The sequence below is a fragment of the Aedes aegypti genome, chromosome 3 (assembly GCF_002204515.2).
Source record: "Aedes aegypti strain LVP_AGWG chromosome 3, AaegL5.0 Primary Assembly, whole genome shotgun sequence".
Classification (NCBI taxonomy): Eukaryota; Metazoa; Arthropoda; class Insecta; order Diptera; family Culicidae; genus Aedes; species Aedes aegypti.
In genome coordinates, this window is record NC_035109.1 from 184,835,138 (window position 1) to 184,859,346 (window position 24,209).

At 40.5% G+C, this 24,209-nt stretch overlaps 1 protein-coding gene and 1 long non-coding RNA gene across 3 annotated transcripts in view; both read right to left on the reverse strand.

Annotated features, from left to right (window-relative positions):
* Positions 1-24,209, reverse strand: part of LOC110678676 (homeobox protein SIX3-like) — a 217,926-nt gene that overhangs the window by 81,103 nt on the left and 112,614 nt on the right. The window lies entirely within an intron of this gene.
* LOC110678677 lies at positions 11,037-12,084 on the reverse strand. The gene is made up of 3 exons (XR_002501826.1): positions 11,938-12,084; positions 11,767-11,874; positions 11,037-11,709 (listed from the first exon to the last, which is right to left on the reverse strand). It is a non-coding gene; the product is annotated as an uncharacterized LOC110678677 (long non-coding RNA).

Here is a 24,209-nt window from a genome sequence, read left to right on the forward strand (position 1 = left end):
CGCTAGAATAAAAACCATCATTACGATCATGTTCACGATTATTTCTATTGCCGTATCAGTTCATTAAAATCTAGCGCCGCCGGTCGAAAGCGGAGAGTCTGGTCTTCGGGTCCGCACCCGGTAATTATGCTACACTATTATATCGTAAATTGAGATTTGCATCTTGAACAGATTATTTCACTTTTTTTTTAGTTTAAAGCATTTGTGCCTACTGTGATGCGAACAGTTGTGCAGTAGGTATTGCCCATCCGAGTAGGTGCCACTATCCGTATGCATCGACATTAGCACTAATGCGAGGAGGAAAGTGCAATATCAAACGCTTCGCTGCACTTAAGCTTGTAACCGATGACATGTTAGATTGCTAATGGATGGATGATGGTGGTTTAGATGGTTGGAGTTAGGGAAGGGGTGTTTCTGAAATCATTAGGCAACTAAGTAAGACAAAAGTACACAAAACTTATGATATTGTGATACATATTCTAAATAATGAGAATTAATTTCTTCTTGGCATCGCGTCACAAGTAGGATAGAGCAGTTTCACAGTTATTAACTGAGAAGTTGTTTTTGCCATAAAAATCATTTTTGCATAGAAGATACTCTATGTTCAGGGAAGTCAAGGAAATTTCCATTGACATCCATTTTCATTTCCATCGAATCCAGGCACTTTCGGCATAGCTTCGCTTTGTGGCCGCTTTGAAGGTACCATCAGGCCAGGATCACCGCTATCCTAAATCATGTTCAAAGTGTACACAATTTGACACTACCTATTTTATGACATAGGTGTTTATAGAATGGGTCCAACGAGTAGATGTCGGAAATCGATGTCCAATTCCAATTTAGACACCAAGATGGCGACTTTCGGTTTATGCAAATAACTTCAAACCCGGAAGTCGTCATCTTGAATTCCAAAATGGAGTCGAACATCGATTTCTGTCATCCACTTGTCAATCCCATTCCAAAAATATCCATATTGCGTTGATTTGAAGTGATTTTCAAGAACCGTAAGTCGCGATCTTGGATTCCATAATGGACGGACATCGATTTCCGTCATCTACTCGTTGGCCCTGTTTCAAAAATTCACCCAAAATTTCCAATAAGGACCAATGAGTAAGTGTAGCTGCCGCAAAACCTTCACATTCATGACAAGCGCAAAGTGCAAAATCTTTGTATTTTAATTTTTGCACTGAGGAGATGCCCTGAAGAGCTATTTTCAGAAAACTGCATAGTTATATGAAATAGACAGAACATTCGATTGTTCGATCGATCGCCTGATAGACAATAGATCAAATCTTTACTATACGACAAGTGCCTGGAAAAAATGAATACCAGATCCCAATGCATCACATTTCCATTAAATTCGGCAGGTGCAACTCCAGGAATGTGCATCTGCACTTCTCTTACGCTCTTGACGTTTCTATTACGCTCTGTGCTATTGTACTCTGCGCAGTCTGCCATTAGTTGCATGTTGAGCAGACTGCCTTTTCATCTTCCTCCGCTTCTCTATCTCCTTCCGTCGTTCATCTTCTTCTTCCCTTCTCATTTCAATCTCCTCCTGACTTCCCATGGCGTCGGAGGTTGTCACCAGTACCGATTGGGGAGACGTCCGCACTGATGGAGTCCTGACTACAGGCGGCTATCGCAGGGGAGATCTTCGTCAGGCTGACTCGAGTGCCTAGGTAGTTCAAACGATTCCGGTTTGGGGTTGACTTCCGGTTCATTAGCGCCCCGACGACCCGATGCCAGACACTGCTCTCTGTTTCTCGTATCGCTGCTCTTCCCGCCAGTTTCTCTGCAAGATAGACGCTATCTCCCCCACCATATTGTTCGACAGATTCCAAAGTTTAGAATCGCTTACCATTTTGCTTTCAATTCTATCTGCATTGAAGTTATGTCCAAAAGCAGCCGCCGCGTTCCGGCGTTCCGGCTCTCACTACACACGGGACAGAACTGTGACAGTACGTGGCCGAACCAATGCGAGTAATGTTTGAAGCAACCGTGACCTGACAGGAACTATGTCAGGTGGAAGTTCACTTAGCCATGCTTTCTATTTACCCAGGTCGACACATTTGACCTATCTTTCTCAGGGGCTTCCCATTCTTGCTGCCACTTGACCACTGAGCCGATCCTTACCTGTCTAGTGCCTTTCCGCTGATAGCACTGGATGTTTTCTCCCAGGGTGATGCAAATCGGAATCATCCCGGTGATCACACATACTGCCTCCGACGATATTGTTCTGTATGTGCTTGCTACTCTCATGGCCATGAGCCGGAACATGCTGTTGAGCTTGTTTCGATTGCGCTAGGTTTGCAGTGCTGACACCCCAGGCCGGAACTTCGTAGCTCAGTATTGACGATGATTCGGTAGCCAGAAGACGCTTCTCGGACCATGAGCGTTCGGCATGATCTTTGTAAGTACGTTGGTCGCCTCTATGATGGATCTCCGGGTAGTTTTCCTGGGTTCGGTAACAGCACCAGCTTCTGGATCTTCCATATATCTGGAAAGTGACCTTCATCCAGACATTTCGGCATAACCTTCCCGAATATATCCGGATACATCAGGATCACCGTTTTAAGTGTCACTGTTGGTATTCCATCCGGTTCGGGAACCTTTTTCACCTTCAAGCTCGACATTAGAGACCTGGTGATCTTCGTTAATAGCTTCTTCCTCGTCGACATACGGTGTGGGTGGCCACGGTGTCAGATCATGCATTGGGAAGAGGCCCTCGACAACAACCCTCAGCTTTTCAGCACACGTTTAAACCGGCATTGATGGGCCCTTGACTTTCGTCATGACCACCCAATAAGCGTCCCTTAGCGGTTGTCGTCAGCTGCTCGGCACAACTGCTTGTAGCACTGAGACTTTCTCAACGAAGTCTCGCGATCGAAAGCAGCTCCAGCTGCTTGGAATATGACCTTTTGCTACTCGACTTCTACGTTCCTTGCTCTCTGGTTACGCTTCTTGGCTTTAAGGCAAGCATCGCGGGGGGCTTTGAGTGCCTTGTTCCACCAGTACGCGGGACGTCAATCGTTGGGGGGCTCCCATTTTCGTGGCATCCTTTTATCTCATGCCCTTGCTGTTATTAGCCCTACCGCATCCAAGTTCAGAGCATCCCCGTCGGTGCAAAGTACCTCAAAGAAGAGATCTTTGTCGAAAGCCTTCGATTTCCACTGCCGGTCGCCCATTGTGTTCCTCTGCACTGCCGCAGTGTTCCGCTGGTCAATCCTGTAGCGTATCGCCTGGTGATCGCTATGGGTGTATACTCTTCACTTATCCTTCAGTTCATATTGCCCGCCAGTGATGAGCTACAAAATGTTAGGTCGATGATCGACTCGAGTTCGTCTTTCCAAAATGTGCTAACGGTGCCTCCGTTGCATAAACGTACGTCTAGCTTTGCTACAGCCTCCAGTAGGTTGTAACTTCTGGCATTGGCTATCCCACATGGAGCGAGCAGCCATGGACCGAGTTTGTTGGCATAACATTATGGCGCAGGTCATATCTTAAAGGACGTAGCGCCATCAATAGCTAAAGTAAGTGTAGTAACGAAGACAAATGAAACACGGTCAACAGAGCATTATAATGTCTGCCCTGCAACAAGAAGGTATGCAGTACAGCAACAAGCAACGTAATGTGCTAAGTGCTTGGCTACAGGTCGTCAGAATCGCAAAGTACAAGAAGTCACCTCCTAGCCAGAATCGACGAATTTTATTTTGCAATCGAAAAGTATATTTTCTAAGAAAGAAATGGCAAAATAAGTAAATTGGCATCACGAATGCGGTCATTTCTCCAACAATGGAATTAGTGAAACATATTTGACGCCAGAGGTCAGACATGAAGAAGTTGAAGCAGGACTTGAGTAGTCGGAGCCCCAATGTATCGGTACCATTTAGCCGGAATTTTCGAACCTACATCGGCACTTTATTTGTCAACCTGATGAAGTAAGAAGATAAGCTTCAAAGATTGTTGGAATACAAGAAAAATCATGTTTATGACGAGGCAGATTACCATTTTTAACCGTAGAAAGCATACAGTTTTAATGCACACTACAAAGAATAAATTATTATAGGTATTGCGTCATTTCACCTGAATATTTGTCGCTAATATGGCTAAAATCTAAGCGGTAGCTAACGGAGATACCCCTCTCAATGAATAGAAGCAGCTGCCAAAATTCTGGCATTTTCAAAAGTGCATGTCTGCTCTTGAAACTACAAAAATTACTTACAATGTATCTTCACTAGTAGAGAAGCTTTCAATCTTCTGCATTGCATTGTCCCCGACTGGCTCACGACTTGACTAACGTCCTCCGTGCCAACACCTGGTTTACATACACCCGTCATTAGATTTGTTCAACATCATCAACGGCTTGTCTCCGGTGGGTGATTCACCACCACTTCAGTTCCGTTACAGTCCTACCAAGTGCGAAAGGACGGATTGGATGATTTGCAGCTTTCAACGGGTAATGATTTTATCCCTTCCTTCCGCCACCGATGCAACCGCACGTCCAACTCAACTTACTGCATGGTCGACTTCCATTCAGAACTGCGCATTTGGATCCTCCACCTTTTGCTTGGTGCAACCGTGTGTGATCATTAATTGCTAATGGGATTGCATTTTGATAATGCATCACTGACAAAGAGAGCCGTAAGTGAATAATCATTGCCTCAGCGCAAAAAAAGGATTTAGTCGGTGCTAACTTGCTTCGTCTTTACTCCCCAACTTGGACGCAGTCTGTCTTAATGCTTCTTGTCTTGAGAAATTTCTGATTCGAACCCTCTTATTTTGATGGTTCTGAAACACCATACAACCGACTGAGCTAAGGGAGGCTTCTTCTGTTGCTGTTCAACAGTAGCAACGACACCGATTTCAAGCAAAAGAGTATCCGTGCCATGACTTGTTACTCGCATTAGTTTAGTATCATCTGTGAAAAGATCTTAGCAATGGAACAAAGATGCAGTCAATGAGTAGGGTCGGTCATGGACTACAAGTTTAGTGACGAGCATGGTTGGTTGGTTGAACGATAATTGAGAGAATTGTGACAAAAACTTGTATCGTGAGAAGTACCGAAGAAATTTTGCAGTGACATAGGCAACGGTTACCTGACGCATCATGAGTAGGAAGAACATAAGCTTGTTGATGATCACGTTACTCTGCATTTTGGTACCGATTTATTCACGGAATTATCCAACGGATTTCCCGGTTTCGAAAGAGATTCGATTCATAGGATACGAAACATAATCGTGATTATGTGATAATTGAGAAAAGTATTATTTATTATTTATGAATCCATTCACAATTACACCCCATTCGTACAACTGTTCATTTTACCCGTAACCAAGTCCATTGGCAAGAAACAGCGCAGCAGATTGAGGCAAAGAGAGAGAATGTGTGTGTCTGTCAGTCAGCAGCAATTGTCACGATGCGGTTTATGGCGATGAATTTGCAGCTTTTTGTACCAAATGAAACTGCAGCAGTGCTTCACTTTGACTTCCCCCCGGATGCTCCACTCCATCCCCCACTCAAATATGTATGTGTGACGATCGAAAGTGGCAAGCTGCAACCAGACTAATTAATTTTATTTCATATTTTATTGCCCTGCCACGTTGGGGAACGACTGCGGACTTGGAGGCGGCCATTCGGAGGCACCGGCGGAGGCCATCAGGCCGCGATCGGTCGCAATTATAGCGAACGGGTTTTAATGCATTTTCATATATTGTTATCATCATTATCTACTATTTATTAGTAACAATAATAATTGTCGCCCGCGAAGGGAATGAATTGGCGCGATCTAGCAGCGACAAGAGCCGGAGATAAATCCACTCATTTTGCCACACATTACGGTGCAATGTGCGCAGAATACGGCGACTAATGAAACTGCGTGCTAGTCTAATCGGGTGATTAGCAAATCTAATGACCGTGAAGGGTGAACTCATTTGTGTCAAATGTGAACTTAAATTGGTTTATGTTGTGTTCATTAAATGTATTACAATTACGTGAATATTTTAAATACAGGGTAAAAATTGTTATACTGAAGTGGTTGTTGCTCTATCTATTTTCTACGAAACTACACGCTTAAACAAAGTTGCACAAAATTGAGTACTATTCGCACAAAATCGAGCTCTTCTGAACCAACACATAATGTGAGTAATTTCAAAACATTCTGAAAAAATGCTCTTTTGTTGATTTCTTTTGCTTTTTCTCAAGGTATATGACAGCTGAAGATGGTTCGCAATATGAGGCATCTCAATGTGACATGAAATTTGTGAAAATGGAGCTTGAATAAGTACAAGATGTGTTGATCCAGAAGGCCCGATTTTGAGTAAATTCTTCAGAGAGAATATCCAATTGCCAGTGAAACAACCCAAGTAACCATGGAGCATTATATAATTGCATATATAATACAGTTGCATTGCCGTAAGCCTACCATTAAAATAGTTTAAAAGTGGAAAAGGGCACTTTTACAGTTAAATCAATGCAAAAAGGAGGATAAAGCAATGAAGCAACCTATAAAGTAATATTAATGCAGCAGTACAATTTATAAAGTGATGTTAGTTCATTGATAAATTTGTAATGTAGGGTTAATGCTTTATTGCTTGACAGCTCTTGAAATTTGTCGAATAAAAGCAATGTTGCATCAATGGTGTTGATATGCAGTAGAATACGTGCAATGTTATAATGCTTGTGGTTACTTGGGAATTGTCACCCAACACGCAGCAAAAAGGACATTGTCATCTCGTATTCTTGTTGCGACAATTTTATTCCGCAACAAGAGTTTATTATCACTTGAATAGAATATGATAATGATCGCCTACCACGTGCGCAGCGATTTTCTGGGCTTCGTATTTCAATTCTTGAGAACTGCTGTCATAAGCATTGATACTTCATAAAGCTATGGAACAGTACTTCTCAGTACTGTTACAGTATTTTTCAGTGCTTCTAAAACGGTATTTTTAATGTTTTTTTTTCAATACCTATCGATCACTTTTCGATACTTAAACACATGCCTTCAACTATTCGTTGTATCCGGTTTTGAAAGTGAAATATCGCAAGCGGAGAATCGCGGGTTTGAATCCCGTGGATCGTGAATCCATTTGGGGCAGGAGCTTAATCAAGGCATAGAATATCTACGTACTTGTCACATAATATACAAATGCAAAAATGATTCAAAACTGAGCGAGGGTTTGCTAAAGTCGGCTCAGGGGTCTAGTTTCAGAGTACACATTTTTTTAGTAATCACCTGTTTAATGACAGTGCACCTACGGCTATTTGTTTATTCTCTTCACTTCACGTTGGACAAAACAAGTGCAACTTTGTGAATTCATTTCTTTTTAGTGTCACAAAACAATTGTGACGCGGTTGTTTTGTAAAGTTCGACTTACTGTTATCAAGGGTGGTACTGGCGGCTCTTTCTTGCTACCCCAACGTGTCACTACTTCTAAAATGTAAACAACCTTACAAAATAACGACCAATGGTGACAATGGTGAAGGCGTAATCAATTTTCTCGCAAACATCTATTTTGGGAATTTAGCAGAATTTTCTGATTAATTTGCCAACAGGGCACTGCAGTAGCACGTAGCAAATAACTGCTTGCAAACAATTTCTTTCAAGCGCATTGATTACCTGGAATTTTGCGAAGAAAGATTTTTACTTTTCCTCGTTAAGCCTTAAAACTGGTTCTGGACTTAGATTAACGGCTTTTCAATTTTACTCCCAGTTGACAGCCGCCCTCCACCCTTGACTGTTATTCATTGCTCATAAGGTATGTATTACACGAATCGTCATTCCTATCCACCTCGAACAAATTTGCGAAAAAAAATGATCTAGTGGTCCGGAAGGTATATGGTACGATAGGAGTGACGTCACATGTTTACAATCAAGCTTGATGTTTACATCAGTAAAGAGCCCGCCTTGTTAATTTTTGTGCCGTGCCTGTACCGTGTTGATTCATATTACGGACACTTAAGGCCTCTTTGATGTGTGAACCACCTAAAAGCATATGAATTAAATCAATGTTTACGATTCTTCAGCGTTATCATGGTATCAGGACACTTACCTTTCGAATGGTAGGTGAAGATTTGAATTCCACAACTTCAATCAATTTAAATAAATAGAAATGTGTGCCCTCTTCATGATTCTTATTCCGGACACCACCTCACTTTTGCTTCTTATTCCGGACGCTTTGATTCAAATTCCGGACAGCTCGTGAAAAGCAAAGTTGGAAAAGTTAAATTGTTAAACAAACACTACCAGCCATCGGAAAAACGTCAACACTAGTTGAAAATTGTAAATTTTCATGGATTGCTATGCAAAAATCATGTTAAAACGAGTCTTCAAAATGGGATCTTTTGAAGGGCAAATTTTGAAACATTTCAATTGAAACCTTTCCCATACAAACTTGAGTGTCCGGAATTTGAAGCTGTCCGGAATTTGAATCAGAACGGTACACGATTCGTGATGAAAAATGACATTTATTCACTCTTAAAAATAATGAAAATCACTGCGGACGTAATTCACATTATGACTGAATAACACATGATGTAAGTTGAGTAGTGTGTGATCCTTTGACTGCGACGCTTGCTCCTGCGGGGGCGGGTGATGTGGTCAGGATCGATCGTGTTACGCGTAGAGTGCAGTGAAAAAGCGTATAGTATTTTACGGTAACCCCAGTCCGGCGACGGAGAAAAACAGCTTCACATCCTGGTAAAATCGTTTTTTTTTGTTGTTTACTCTACTCACTTATTTCCAATTAAACCTAAATACGTGCCAGCGTCGAAAATTTAATTTTCGATTCGGGAAGTGTAAAAACATTTCATATATCCATTTGATGCACGATAACTTTAAAGTACCCTTTATATGGGTACCATGTATCCATTTTCATAATCAGTATGGGAATGTCAGAAAAAGGGTATTTTCCAATGACATAAAAAAGGGTACTTTAGCCCCATTCCGAAGTATCTCCTCTTGTGAAAATAAAGGGTAAATTGTACACATGCTAGTTTGGTATCAACAAAACCGCCATTGCACGATTTTATTTTGTTGCCACCCGAAATAATTGAAAAATAAATTGGTCAAAGTGTAAATCACGCGATATTTTTTTTTCGGCGATTCTATTTGTAATGACCTTAAAAATGAAGACTTTTACAAATCGTACTTTTGTTGCAGACACTTCGACATCCATTTCAATTCACCCAATCGGTTTGGGCCGGCTCCAAGGATGATGTTTTGAAGAAGTTAAAGCGCCCCACGGTCTTCAATTCTAAAGCACCGGGGGAACATCCGCAATGATAAGCAAATGATAAAATTTCAAAATTGTGTAGTATAAAATAATAAATATGAATGGTATATATAGTACGATACATTTACGAAGTTTTTTAATGGTATTTCAATAATATATTCGTAACTTTTTGTCTCTGGATCCCTAACCTCAATCTACGGCAATATTCATTTACAAAATGAGGTTTTATTAGGGGGAGATCCCCCAGTACCGGACACTTAAGCCACTAAATTCATAATTCGAAAAATATTAGTTTTATGTGCTCGTGTTACCCATTTATGATAAATATTATCATTTTTATAGTGTACAAAAATAAATTTGAAAATATAAATATAAATTTTGACATTGCATTTTGATGATGTATTTTAGTACCATATTGATCGATCTTGAAAGGTGGCACCCAATACCGGACACAATCTGGAAATGCCTCGAATCCTGTAAATTTGAACATCATTGAATGTGTTTACTTTAGGAATAGTATATAATTGTCAATTCATTGCATTTGCAACATTTACAAGAACAATTTGAGTATATCATAGTTTGCAAGATGTCCATCAAAAACCTCTTTCTTATATGATGAAAAATAGCACATTTTACGATGTTGTACTGAATGTTCATTTTTCTTAATTTTATTGCATGTTTGATACCATGATCGACGGAATCCATGAAAAATGAATGTATTTTGAGACACTCGTGCAATAATTACAAAGATATCATATAACAAATCAGGCTGTCCGAAACTGGGGGACAGGAGGTGCTTAAACAAAATTGTAATTTGTCCATATTTAGTCCAATTATAGTAAAAAATACATTCATACTATCAAATTAGGATTATGTTCGAATATGCTTGCGTGATCCAAAGTATTTTTTCATATTCAAAATAATTACTAAATAGGCTCAAAATTAAGGCAATACGTCAATTTTTTTGAAATTTTCAATCTTTTGTACTTTTTTAAAAAGGCATGCATATTTCAAGGATGTGTTATTCTACGCAAACATTAGTCTCCATAATAGCTTCCTTTACTACTAATACACCATCTTGATTGGACCATGATTTCTCAATGTTTCGACTTTGTCCGGTATTGGGTGCTGTCCGGTACTGGGGGATCTCCCCCTACCCATGTTCTTTGTGAAGACCGAGAGTGAAAAATACCCATTATTTGAAGTTCAAGGCGAATACTCTTAAATGAGTAAATCGACTTTACTCTTTTAATGATTTAAACCACTTTTCTTGGAAATGGGTATTATTTTACCCATTAACGGGTACTTTCATCTTAGCGTGTATCTGGATGTTTTTTATGCGGGGCTTACTGTAAATGAAAATGACCTCAGAATGTGTGTGTATTTACTGCCATTCTTGAAATGGGTCGTTGGAATTTCAGTAGAGCTATCACCCGCATAATCAAGAACTGTATTTCTACTGTTTCACAAACTGTTCATAACCATTTACGACAATTTCAGAATAATTCCTTTTAAAATCCAAAATAACAATAAACCAACTGTACCCCGAACCGTTTTTACAGTTTGGTGAATGGTAATCGAGGAAATCACAATATGGGGAATAGGCGGTTAAGTTATGTAACCATTTGAAAACGTCGATTTTCTCGAACAAATTTTTTTGTTTACAGTTTCCCAAATGATGGATATGTTGTTCATTTTTGCACCCATTTCACTATAACGCAAACAGTTATGAAATAGTTGACCTATACAATTGGAATGAAAACGGACAATGTATGTGTAATTATTTATATATGGTTTGTTACAGTAATTTGACCGTATCCTGTACTGTACTGATATGTTTATATCTAGGTAAAATTATTTTAGAATGAATCAAAATAATGAAACAATTAGATACGTGTAGAAAAATCAACTTCAATTGAAACGTACACAAATCACGCAATTTAATCACAATTTCAACTATTTCTCTTCAGAAGCAGATTCATGCTACATGTTCTATTTGTTCCATTATTTCTGATTTGAAATAATTAAACATTTATAACTTAACTTTTTTCAATTCATGCTTTTATTATTTACGTATTAAGCAACGAGTCTTTAAATTCAAAATAATATCAATAATAAAAATAATTCTCAGTCGGAATTCAGAATTATTTAGGTGCCGTCCCCAAATTGCGTAACTTTCGAGGGGGGGGATGAAATAGGCTCGAGCGTTATGACTTATACAAAATTTTCGTACAAAAGCCGTTACGAAGCGAAGGGAGGGGGTTGTCCCGGAAGTAATACACCACATCACGATCATATCTCTCATCCCTTTCCGGTTAGGTTTCATATGTTGCCGAAGTTTTCCCGGTGAAGCTCTGCATTATCGCTTGCACCTCCGGTGATTTAGAAAAAAAATTGCGCTTGGATGACCTTCTGCTGGTGCTTGATTTTTCCTTGTGCGTAGATGAAAATCCGTTTCATTGGTTCGATTTCACAGCAACTGCAACGTAAAAAATCAGGTTTCACAATTGGAAATGACAATGTTCTCAAAACTTACTCTAGAGTATAGAAACTAGCGATGGTTCCATGGCTGTAGTCTGTGGTTTGGCCGCAGCTCAGGGGGCCTGTTTTTCATGCGGCACCAGACTGCTGGGGGGTTGTAGAGCTGCAACGGAAAAAGAGAAAATGTGTATATGGTTTTCAACTTAACTTACGTTTAAAAACTTACAGTATTTCTTCTGCCAATTAAGGAGTCTCATCACTTTTTCTCTGGAACAACGAAGACGACAAAACGGAGCAAACTGGCCGAAACAAAAATTCACTTTGTTTTTATTTTGATGGTTTCGGAAACGCTGCGGAAAAATGCACGCTCAAAAAACATACATACAGTGTCTGCATATTCATTAATAAAAAAATAAATAAAAAAGATTTTTTGTTCTTTTTTTCTTATTTTGATACGAAAGTTTTGTAGAAATAGACACGCGCATGCATCTTTTAGTTAAAAAAAGCAAATTCCGTTATGTTTGACTAAAAGTTTCATTAATTCACAGATCCAGTCATTGATATTTTTCAAGCGTGCATAATGAAGATGAATACGTAAAACCTGGGAGGGAGAAACCAATACAAAATTTCTGTACGTCATAGTGAGCCGAGATTCCGCTGTCACGAACCGTCACTGTGAGCCCAGATCTCAAACATTGGACTAACATGAAAAAAGCGCGTAACTGATTATAACACATTTTCGTATTTCTTCAAAAGTGATAAAAATCGAATGAAAATCAATTCATGCACATAACGCAAGTAATGTCACGTGAGCACCATTTAATCTGATTGAACATAAAGCATTGAAAAACGCATCGTTCTACTTTTTCCAATGAAAATGAATATTTAGTGCATAGAAAACTGTGGCCCTTTTTTCATGTTTGTCAGGAAAGATCGAAGTTGCACAACAAAAGGAAACTACCGATTTTCTCGAAGCCTGCCTTGATTGTTGTTGGCAAGCCGGAGTTATCTTGCAGTTCAAAATAACGTTGTCTTATATTTCGTGTGTAGTATCGGTGCCTCCCTCCCAGCGTAAAACAGTTTATCAAACTGTTCCCAAATATTAATGTATAGTGAAATGCTCATGTGTATCTTTGTTGCGCAAAACAATTTTGGGTACAGTTGTGTTATATTTCCACCATAACCCAGAGGTTGTCATTCCTATATAATTCAACAATTTCTGTACACTTTGATGTTATGTTACTGTTTGGTGTAGATTACATAAACAGTTTTTTATGGTGTTTGGCATCAGGCTTCATACTGTTCAATACAATAGCGACAGTTTGTGATACAGTAACCGTTACAGATAAATGAAGATTACTGTTGGGAATGTGTGGCAAATTGTATTTTTCTATGCGGGCACTTTTCATCTCCTGCGCTAAAATTGTCTGCGGATATAAAGATATCGAAGGGTATCATTATATACATGCATACAATTTTCTTCCATGAAAGCACTGCCGGTCAGTGGAAGGTGGATTGTATCACACACACACACATATAACACATGATGTAAGTTATGAAATGACGTAAAAATGTGGTCTGAAAGATGTATTGAACGAAAAATATAATTTTGCATGATGAAGGACATGAAAACAATGCCACTATGATTGACATTTCCCGAATCAGACACCATCATATTTAAAATGTGAAACAAATTCACGTCATTTGGCTCGCTTCTTTTATGTGCATCCAAAAGACGTAAAATCACATGATTTTTTCGGAGTGTGTTGATTTATTCTCATTTTGTTACAACAAGGATTGAAATGGCTCCTGACGGACTTGAATTCGAACTTCGCAAGAAAATCATTGAGGACTATTCTGGTGGAATGTCACTAAAGACGATTTGTAACAAATATCACTTGTACAAACCGATCATCTCAAGAGTATGTACAAAGTTTTAGAAAACAGATGTGATTTCTGTGGACCATAGAGGTAGAAGACCACGTTCCACATCGTCTAGAGATGATTTCACGATCATGCAAATGCCGATCCTTTTAAATTGTCTTTCAAAGTGAAGAAAGAACTTCAGCTGTCCATTTCGGATCGGACGATTAGACAACCGTTGAATCCGAATTATTCTGTCGATGCCCTGCGAAGAAGCCGTTGATATCGGACAAGAATCGGAAGCGACAGAATTTATCGTGACCGGTTGGAAAGCGCTTAGATTCCCGTTACTGACAGAAGATTGTGAAGCTTGATGGCGGAAATGTAATGGTTTGGGGATGTTTTTCTGCTCACGGTCTTGGTTCCAAACTTCTTTATCAAAATATGTTATCAGTCCAAAAATGAGCCAAATTGGTAAAGTTTTACAGGTGAATCAAATCAATTTTACAGTTTTATCTGAGTTTTACAAACACATCGTTCAAATACTATTTCATGCAGGAATTGGTTTTCACTGCGAAATAAATAAAAATCACGCTGCACCCAAAAAACCCATAGGGCGTTTGACGTTTGAGCGGTGCCGAATTCACCAGTTTCCATAGTGACATAAATTACACGGCACCGCTAAAACGTCAAATAGTGAACCCGTGCATAGGTCCATGGTTTAGGCGTCATATTAATGAATTCTACAGTCACAAAACCAAGGTTCCTTAAAAGGAGGTTCATCAATTTAAGCAATCTATTGGTGCGCGTTGAGGTCAGCTGCGGGGAAGGTGGAAGTGACAGCCGGCAACCACGGCGAGTATGTTTGCATGTATCGTTTCAATGGGATTGTTAGGGATTGTTTAGCACAGAAAACAAATCCTACTTCAGGTTCATTATCAAAATTCCAAATCTGAAACACTTCCTGTAAGAGCGAGTTTTGCAGCATTCTTCAGCATACAATATTTTCACATCTGACTTACCTGAGTTACCCCAGGGATGCCAAAAATCTTTGTTTGCTGATGACACAGATCTCTTCGCCAAAGGATGAATCCTGCGTGGCATCTGTAGTCGATTGCAAAAAAGTTTGGATATTTTTTCTCCATACTTTCTAAAATGGAAGATGTCTTCTTATGCTTCCAAATTATGCATGAAAATAAACTTAAATTTACAACATATTTTTAGCTGTGTGAGAGGGGTTCCAATACATTGGTCAGATGAAGTTAAGTATCTAGGGCTCATGCTAAATAAAAACTTAACTTTCAAAAATCACATTGAGGGCATTCAAGCCAAATGTAACGAATATATAAAATGTCTGTATCTACTTATTAACAGAAAATCGAAACTTTGTCTTAGGAACAAGCTTTTGATCCTCAAAAAAATTCCAGGCCAGCTATGCTGTATGTTGTACCAATAGGGACTAGCTGTTGTAATATCATGAAGAAAGCACTGCAGAGGATTCAAAAAAGAAACATTTTGAAAACGCTCCTCACTGGAAGAGAACTAATGACTTTTTCGAATGGAGCTACCTGTGTCACTATTCCTGTGGATACACATAACTTCAATTCCATCTTGTCATCAACAGAAAATTTTCGAATGGTACCTACTTCAAATGACGATCCTGTTTCCGATTTCGATTTATAATCTGAAAAATTACAACGAATGACATAATGTTGTAATATCAATGCTCAAATCCTATAGCTATGGCAGTCCAAGTTCGTAGAAAATTCATCATCACTCATCAAAATTTGATACAACTTTCGATGCGGGTATTGAAGAACGGTTCGGTTTCCCACCTTTCAGTGCTCCATGCAGTACAACATGCTTGAAATTTACAATTATTTCTTTTGCTATTGTTTTAATATCTACCCGATTTTCAGTATTTAATTTCATATGGAAAAGTGCAAACTACCCTTGAAGTGTGTAATATATGAATCAAGTAGGTACAGAACATTTCGCAAATAAGAAGAGCCAGGAAGATTGAAGCACAGTTTTTGTACCAATCACAAAAGTACACAACCCAGTCAGCGCATTAAGTGGCAATAAAAACTTGAAGTTCTCATTCGAAATGGATACCGAACCGGAGCTCATTCAATTCGGAATCGCCAAACTCCTACTTCTGTAGCTATGTACACCTTCTTCGTGTATGCCAATATCATAAATCAAACCGTGGGAGATGAAGCCCAAAAGCGTTAAATCGATTGGACACGCTTGAAATTAATATACACATTAGAGACCCGGGCGCGTTGGAAGTTTCTTTTATTCCCCACTGTTCGGCCGGATGATGCTGCTGAATGGTTTCTTTCGTCTCGCGCATTGCGGATCAAAAGTCGAACTTGATGGCTCTATTCTGTGGGAGAATTACGGATAATTATACCCGGAGACCGATTAGTTAGGTGAGTACTTCACTTCACGAAGAGGAAAAGAACGAATCGAGACCCCAGCAAACGCAGAGTACCACCAAGATTATGTTGCGACGATGCCGCCGAAATCGAAATTGTCGCCAATTGTGCCGCAAATATTCCCACGAGAAATTAATCCGTCCCGTCGAGGTGCCACTCGGTTGGTTACTTGCAGTTCCTAATTGAAAAGTATCAAAACAATGTTTAAGCTTCGAGTGCGTGATATCGAGGAGGAGAGAACCGGGCGGCAGTTTCCGCTGAAGGATTGCGCTCTTGTCGAGTTTAAATTTGTCAAGGGTGCTTGAGAGCAATTACCCTCCAGCGCGAGAGAACGTCCAAGTTGGCGTTTGATCGCAGGAAATAAAGTCAGCGTCGCGTATAGTCAAGTCGACGCTTCGCCGGATAAATTCAAGTGCTGCTTCAAGGCGGTGGCTTCGAAGAAGTTCCGAAAAAAGGGTTAGGTGGCTGGAGTTGAGATTGAGTAGGTCTTTTCTGGCTGTTTTAATCGAGTTTGCATTCTACTTTTGGGATCTGCGAGTGACGAGTAATGGTTCGCTTCTGGTAAAACAGTTTCTCTTTCCCAAAATCAACATCGATTGAAACAGTTTTGATGAAGTTTCCAAATCAAAAGTTTCACTTTTTTTAATTTTATTTCAATGACAAGAAATCCTTAAGACCTCTCGTCTGAAGCACTTGAGTTAGTGACTAACATCCAAAATTCATATTCAAGTTTTGCTAGTTAATAATTTTACGTTGGGGCTATTGAGAACAAACGGAGGTAATCATCATTGCTAACATCGACTTCCAGACAAATTGGAAAGCTGGTAGGTAAGTCTCTTTCTTGAAGCTCCCGGAATCCCCGCAGGCTGTCTCCTTCCTGAACGAATCTAACTTCTGGTTTTGCAGATCCGAATTTCCGGTATATTCGAAGTCATCGTACTCCTCCAAGAACTTTTAGAAGTTCGCCTTTGTCAGCGTATTGATCATAACCGAGTTTTCGGATTCTCGTCAATCCATTTTTCTGAGGCCAGTGGGAAAAAAACCGTGTGTAGGTTATTTTGATAGGCTTGCGCAGCGAAACGCTTTTTGGCAAACTAGAGCTCCTACTTTTAATATGCTCATCTTCGTTAAAATGTTACATAAACATCGAACAGCATAAACGACATGACGCAGCCGGCTCATTTGGATTGACAAGCAAACCTACCATTACCGAATGATCATTATGCCTGGTTTGGGTTTCCAAAATTGCGATTGCTTCTAAATGTTCAGCGTTTAATTTCTGACGGATAATTGAAGCTGCGTTTGCCTGCCTGCCTGCCTGTCTGCCTAGGCCTAAGCACACCGTAGGTGGCCCCTCTGAGGCTCCCAAGAGGCAGCAGAAGAACCGAATCGTGGAGTTTTCCAAACGAGGGAAGCAAAATGTTTCAATTATTTGCAATAATTTTTCAATTCCACCTTTTTCCAAGTTACACTGAAGCTCGGTTTGTTAAGTTTTCTTGTAGCACTTTCTTGCTCGTATGAACAATAGGGTGCTACAAAGTTTTCACGCCCAACTGTTTCTTTTTGTTTCATTTAGGTAAAAACATGAAGCAGCCTAATTGGTTATGGCCCAGGGTGTGAACAAAACCCAAGTCTCTGGATTCGACCAAAGATTGTTCCATAGAATAATCAAGCATAATTTTCAGAAATTGGAGCACCCTGACGAACATGTGCCACTGAATTGCGTCGGTTTTTTGGCGCGCTTTGCTCCCACATCGCACTCGTAGACTCTATCGCGATCGTAACATCCGATGGCCGCAAACCTCCACTACACCACCAGACCCCTTTTCCACGATCAATTTTGAGGCATAGAAGAGGAAAAAAGTTCAACTCAACTCAGCTCAACCAGTAGCCAATGATCACCATAAAGTTTTAAGTACCTGAAAATTACACTCAATTATGATTACTATTTATACCTATTTCATTATTTCTCTGGGTGCTTATTTTCCTCTGGTGCGTTTTTTGTTGGCGTTTGGCACACTATCTTCGCCACGGCTCCCGACTCGTTCCGTGGATTAATTTCGCCCCATTATTCTTTCCAGGAGATTGTGCCGTGAATTTTTCCAAATTTGTACTCTTAACAAGACGCACAATTCACCCATGAGAGCTGATCAATCTGCCCGGTTTGGAAAGCATGAAACCAAAAATGATCACTATTAGGCTTCCATTGTTCGCAGATGGAGATGAATTTTTCACCTGCAAGAAAAACTGATCGAAACTTATTGGAAAAAGTGATACGAGAGATGAAGCGTGCGCCTTGTTACCGATCGAAACGAGCCGTGGCTAATGGGGTGAACCTGCGCAGACGAAAATCACTGTAACCAAGCGAAATTGTTTCGATCAAGTATTGTTTCGAAATCGGTTCAGCTCGTTATCTAACGTGGCCAATACTGACGCACAGAGTGCGTTTTTATGACGCACTAGACCGGACTGCCAGTTAGATTAAATGAAGGTAGCCCACCGTACAGGTGGTTTGGAAAATTTCTGCAAAATTATTCGTTTCCTGAATACGAATTCGGTTGGTAAAAATTAACAATTTCAATCAGCTCGTAACGGATTACGTTACTGGACAGAAATACCATACCATCGACCGGAAGTTACGGGTTTTGCAGAGAGAAAGAAGAGATTAAATTTGAATACTTCATTTGAGAGAAATCAGCAATTTGATTTCTAATTCAGGTGCAAATCTAATTAGAACACCATACAAATTGGGCTTCAAGTACTACATCCACTACAGCGGAGGCGACAAAACAGAACGTGGAGTTGGCTTTATAGTCATATGAAGTGAGTTATGCGATAGAAACCGGTAAGCGATCGAATCTGTGAGTTGAGAATTAAGGGCAAATTTTTCAACTACAACCTGATCAGTATATATTCGAACGAACGATAATTCTGATGACATGAAGGATGAGATCGTAAAAGAAGACTTCTTCCGACCCGTCATTGGAACGAGTACACAACCGGCGACAACCAAGTGACGATGCAGCATGAGTTCCAGAACTAACAGAACGCTGCGCTGGAGATCTAAACAGCCAGTGGGACCCTATCATTGAAATTGATTTCTAGGAAACAAACACTTTTACAAGCAGAAAAGGCTCAGTTTGAAGGTGACCTTGATCGGCAATGTGTAGGGGCCCCATGATCAATGGTATTAGTGATTAGAGGAGCCTAGAAAGATGTTCAAAATTCATTCTCAATAACTCGGTTGAATATTGTAATTCATACGGATCTACCGAAATGTGCGATGCCCATAATCATATCTGAAACTGATTTGAAGGTATGCTACAGACCATATCCTTAAACAAACCGTTTTTCATTTCAATTATAATTGAGAAAATAAATCAGTTACCACCTTCGGGCATGGTTTGTATACAATCAAGGCTGGTAGCAGATCTCTTTTTAGAGGCGTAGTCTCTATTTCATTGCAAACTTTTTTTTATTTATTCTACTTGCATTGGATCCTGCTTCAAGGTTCAAGAGATACCTTCAGAGTCTATCCAAGTAATCACTAGTTCGCTTTGTCAGCCTTATAGGGCTATTATACGGCTTGAATAGAGAACGTCAGCTGAATAATAGAATTATATTAGCACGCAGGACGAATTACAGTGCAGTGACTAAACTAACAACTATGGTATTACACGATTTCTTCACAGGTTCTTTAGGAATTTCTTTTCAGATTCCTCGAAGGAAAACTTCAGAAAATCTTCTAGTGATTTCTACAAATATCTCTTCAGGTATACTTTTGGAATATCCTTTAGAAATCCTTTATTGATTCCAACACCAATTCTCTCAAAAAATCTTACAGCGTTGTTTCAAGGGATGGTTAGAGGAATATCTTAGTAGTTTGCTCCAGTTACTAGTTTGCTAACTATTTTGATTTCCCCCTGTTGTAACTATAGGAGATCTTCCAAAGGCTCTTTCAACCCAAGAAACAATCTCTGGAGTAATTCCCTGGTTGAAATCGGATAGATAGTTTTAAAAGATAATCCTTTGAGAAAATACTTTTTGAAATCTTAAAGATGTTTCAAACGGGAATCTTGGTGGTAGTTTTTGAGAAATCGCTGGTAAAATCATTGGATACATTTCTGGAGTACATATGATTTTCTTGAAAAAATCCTAAAAAGGTTCCTTGAAGAAATTCGTACTGGAATCTCTGAGGTAATTTTTATAGTTACCCTTAGAAAACATAAATAAAAATAATACATTCTATGTTGAGTTCCTAAGGTATCTTGAACGGAATCCTGAGGAAGTTCGAGAAAATCACGAAATAAGCTCCTGAAGAATAGTATTGTATTTAAAGAGAGACAATCAATGGACATGTTTGCCATTAAACGACTGCAACAACATTATCAACGTAAATTGCACCACTTTAGTAATAATTCTACAAAAGCTATTTGGTCATCGTCCAGACGGCGTTCACCTTTTTTTGAGGGCCCATAAATGGAACTCCGCACCGGGCCCCAAAAACCCTAGCTACGATACTAGTGATAACAAAATGGAATCAAAGTGATTGGCACTGGTCAACAACGAAGACAAAACGGCTGGTTCGATGAAGAGTGCCAGGCAGTGTCATACGTGAAAAATGCCGCTAGAAGCCCTTTGTTTGTGGCCGGTACCCGACAAAACAGAGAGCGATACAGGGCAGCGAGAACCGAAGAAATGCGAATCCACCACGAAGAGTGGTACCTGAAGCTCAAGATAGCATGAATTAGAACGATATGTGGAGATTTTATGCAATGGTGAATGTTGCGCGGAACAATACTATACCAGTGCTCGCCATGTACAATAATCGAGAAGGGTATTTGCTGACCGATTAAACGCTGGTGGCTGCCAGGTAGAAAGAGCACTTGCAGCAATTGTTGAACAGTAAAAAGGGAAATGTAGTGAGAAACAGGATGAACATTGATGATGACGATCAAGCTGTGGATCCACCGATCATACACACTTAAATTAGAATGCCAAATCTCGGCTTATTTCAACCGAGATTCGCACAGCCGAGGAGTCGGCAAACAAGTTTAATGGGATCTCAGTAAATAAGAGCCGAGTATCAGCAAATCGTGCTTCGTTGCTAAGCAACCGGACAAATCGTTAGCTGAGTCTCGGTTAAAATCGGGAAACCGAGATTCGCGCAGCCGAGCTCGTGAAAAAAATCTAAGTGTGTATGAAAAGACTATCAGTGAGTTGAAGAACTGTAAGGCTGCTGGGAAGGACGAAATACCGATCAATTTTTTTTCAAGCACGGAAGTGAGCGTCTCTACCAGGCGATCCACCGAGGACTTCTGAAGATATGGAAGGACGAAGAAATGCCCACCGGCTGATTGGATAGCCTCATATGCCCAATCTACAAGAAAGTGCGCAGACTGGAGTGTGTCAATTACAAAGGAATTACCCTGCTGAGTTCGGCGTACAAAATACTGTTGCCCATCCTATTTAACAGACTGAGACCGCTCGAGGAGGCCTTCGTCGGAGAATACCAACCTGGTCTTCATGAGGTCCGCACGACAACGGACCGAATGTTTGCTTTACGAATGATCCTAGATAAATTACGGGGATATAACTTACTCACTCACCATCTGTATTACGGGGTGTAACTTTAGAGTTCCTTGAAGCAAATCAACCTTTGTTCCAGATGTGATAAACTCAAAGCTGTTGAACTTTTATCTTTTCGCGAAACGTCAACGATACCGAGGGGTGTGTTGCTGGACACTTGCGCCGAAACATCCTCCCCCTCGTGCCCTATGAACACTCGTTCAATGGCACCACATCTAGTATAGTCCGTTTCGTGCTCTTCAACTCTAATCTTTGCCAAAGTCGAAAGCTTCCTATTGATCATGACCGTAGACATCAAAAACTGCAAATTTGCAAACACGTCTCCTTTTCATAATTCTAGATGAAGTCTCCTCATCGGTTTGACGTATAGGATGGGTTTGGGTCAGTTGATTTCGGATCTATAGATTAAGCACTTTTCCCTGAACTATCAAAACCAGCACTCCTTTCTTGATCGGATATACGTCGTAGAACCATTTTGACCGTCGAGATATTACAAGTACTCGACAATCCAACGACTCCAGAATGAATCTAGTCTAGAAACGCCCAACTGGTCTTCAGAGCCCTTCGATCATCAATTGGTTCTTTCACTTGTTGCTGAATTCTGCTACAGCTGAGCATCAAGAAATGTCGTGATTCCTGCTTCTCTCTGTCTAGCGGCAAAAAGGTGTAACCAGTGTCAGTATAATGTCTAGTGTTGATGAGATTTGTCGTGTGTAGTGTCGAAAATAATATGTATTGCAAAAAGAAAACGTTAGTAGATAGGATTGAATAAGATTTCCCGAAAGATCCCACGAACGCAGCCAACATTGCTCCACCTTATAGAAGGACGAAAGTAGTGCCGCTAGTCACCACCAAGGCTGCGCTAATCCACACGAACGGGCGGCTATGGGGGTGGCGAAATGGATGGCCATGATGAGGCGGACTACGTCATGGACGAAGATGGGTAATCGACCATAGGTTCGCAGTCAATGAACCCCGAACCAAGCCCAACCGAGAAGTTCCTAATACTCGCCCTTTTGTACCCTGTACTCCATCTAGGACCTCGCGGTTTTCGTTTAAAAACGCCATTGCGGTTTGGTTTATTACCACCGTAGACCCTAGACGCTAGACGTACCCGCGTTGACCCTACGCGCCAATTAAGTAGTGAGTCCGTGAAGACCTGTACCCCGGACGACAACCGAATGCACTTGGAAACCCAGGCTTTCCAGTGAATCCACGGATCACTAAAGCCTCGAGTCCGTCACCATACTCGAGGGGCGTACGGGACAGACAAGACCCAAGTAACCATGGAGCATTATATCGTTGCATATATAATGTAGCTGCATTGCCGTAAGCCTACCATTAAAGTAGTTTAAAAGTGGAAAAGGGCCCTTTTACAGTTGCACTAATGCAAAAACGACGATAAAGCAATGAAGCAATGTATAAAGTAACATTAGTGCAGCAGTGCAATTTATAAAGTGATATTAGTGCATTGATACATTTGTAATGTAGAGTTAATGCTATATTGCTTGACAGCTCTTGAAATATGTCGAATAAAGGCAATGTTACATCAGTGTTGTTGAAATGCAGTAGAATACGTGCAATGTTATAATGCTTGTGGTTACTTGGGGAGGTCCACGAGATACTGTAGACGAAGGAAAAGAAAGGAGAAGGAAGGAGTCAACCGCCCCCTGGCCCGGATAGCGGAAGTAGTTCCAGTGGTCAGTGAAGAAGCAGCGGAGAAGGTGCTGTAGCGTGCGGGGCCCTGAAGAAGATAAGAAAGTGTAAGATAGGAGTAATTGTAAGAAAGTGCGAGGCGTCGTCCGGTGTTGAGGACGGACGTAAGGAAGGGAAAGTCAGTAGAAGTCAGTGGAAGTGGAAATACAAGTGTACACGAGACCACAAAATAGAGGGAGTTTTACTGGAGTCTACTATGTGTGTTTTATTTCGCGGAATGTCACGAGCTTAGCGCCGACCCTGAGGCTTGGAGACGGAGGTCTCACCTAGGCTGAGAGTAACACGACCTGCAAGTTACAAAGGTTAACGGTCTAGAGTTTATCATTTGTTCCGCTTCGGTCAACAACGTCATGAACGACTCATAGTCCATTTTTCGTGAAATAGGTAAGGCATTTAGGACGGTCTTCACGAAACGTGCCATCCGCTCCCCGAGGTAGTTGACTCATCTTTGAATCTACATCACATCGGGAACAAAGGTGGATTTACTTCAAGGAACTCCGAAAAGTTTCACTACATTTCATCATTCATTCATTCGGCAGACTCGGTCCAAAACCCGAGCAACTCAAGAGGCAGCTACAGTCAGCTCACCATCTTGTAGTCATGCGGATAGTTCTGTCGCAGAAGATAAGGTAGAACGAGTCAGCTTCGAGCCTTCGGTAACTGACCTCACCGAAAGGGATTGACACAGATTGCGCGGAATGCAGGCGACCAAATAACGCCGAGCCTTATCGTGCGCGATACGTAGCTAATGAGCAATCGAGAGAATTTGTTTGTGCAAGATGTAACCCGAAAGTGCCCGCACCTGGAAATTTTTGTCCCCCTCCTCCACCCCTCCATTACGCTTTTTGTATGAAAATTTTATTTGTTTTGTATGAGTCGTAACGCTCGG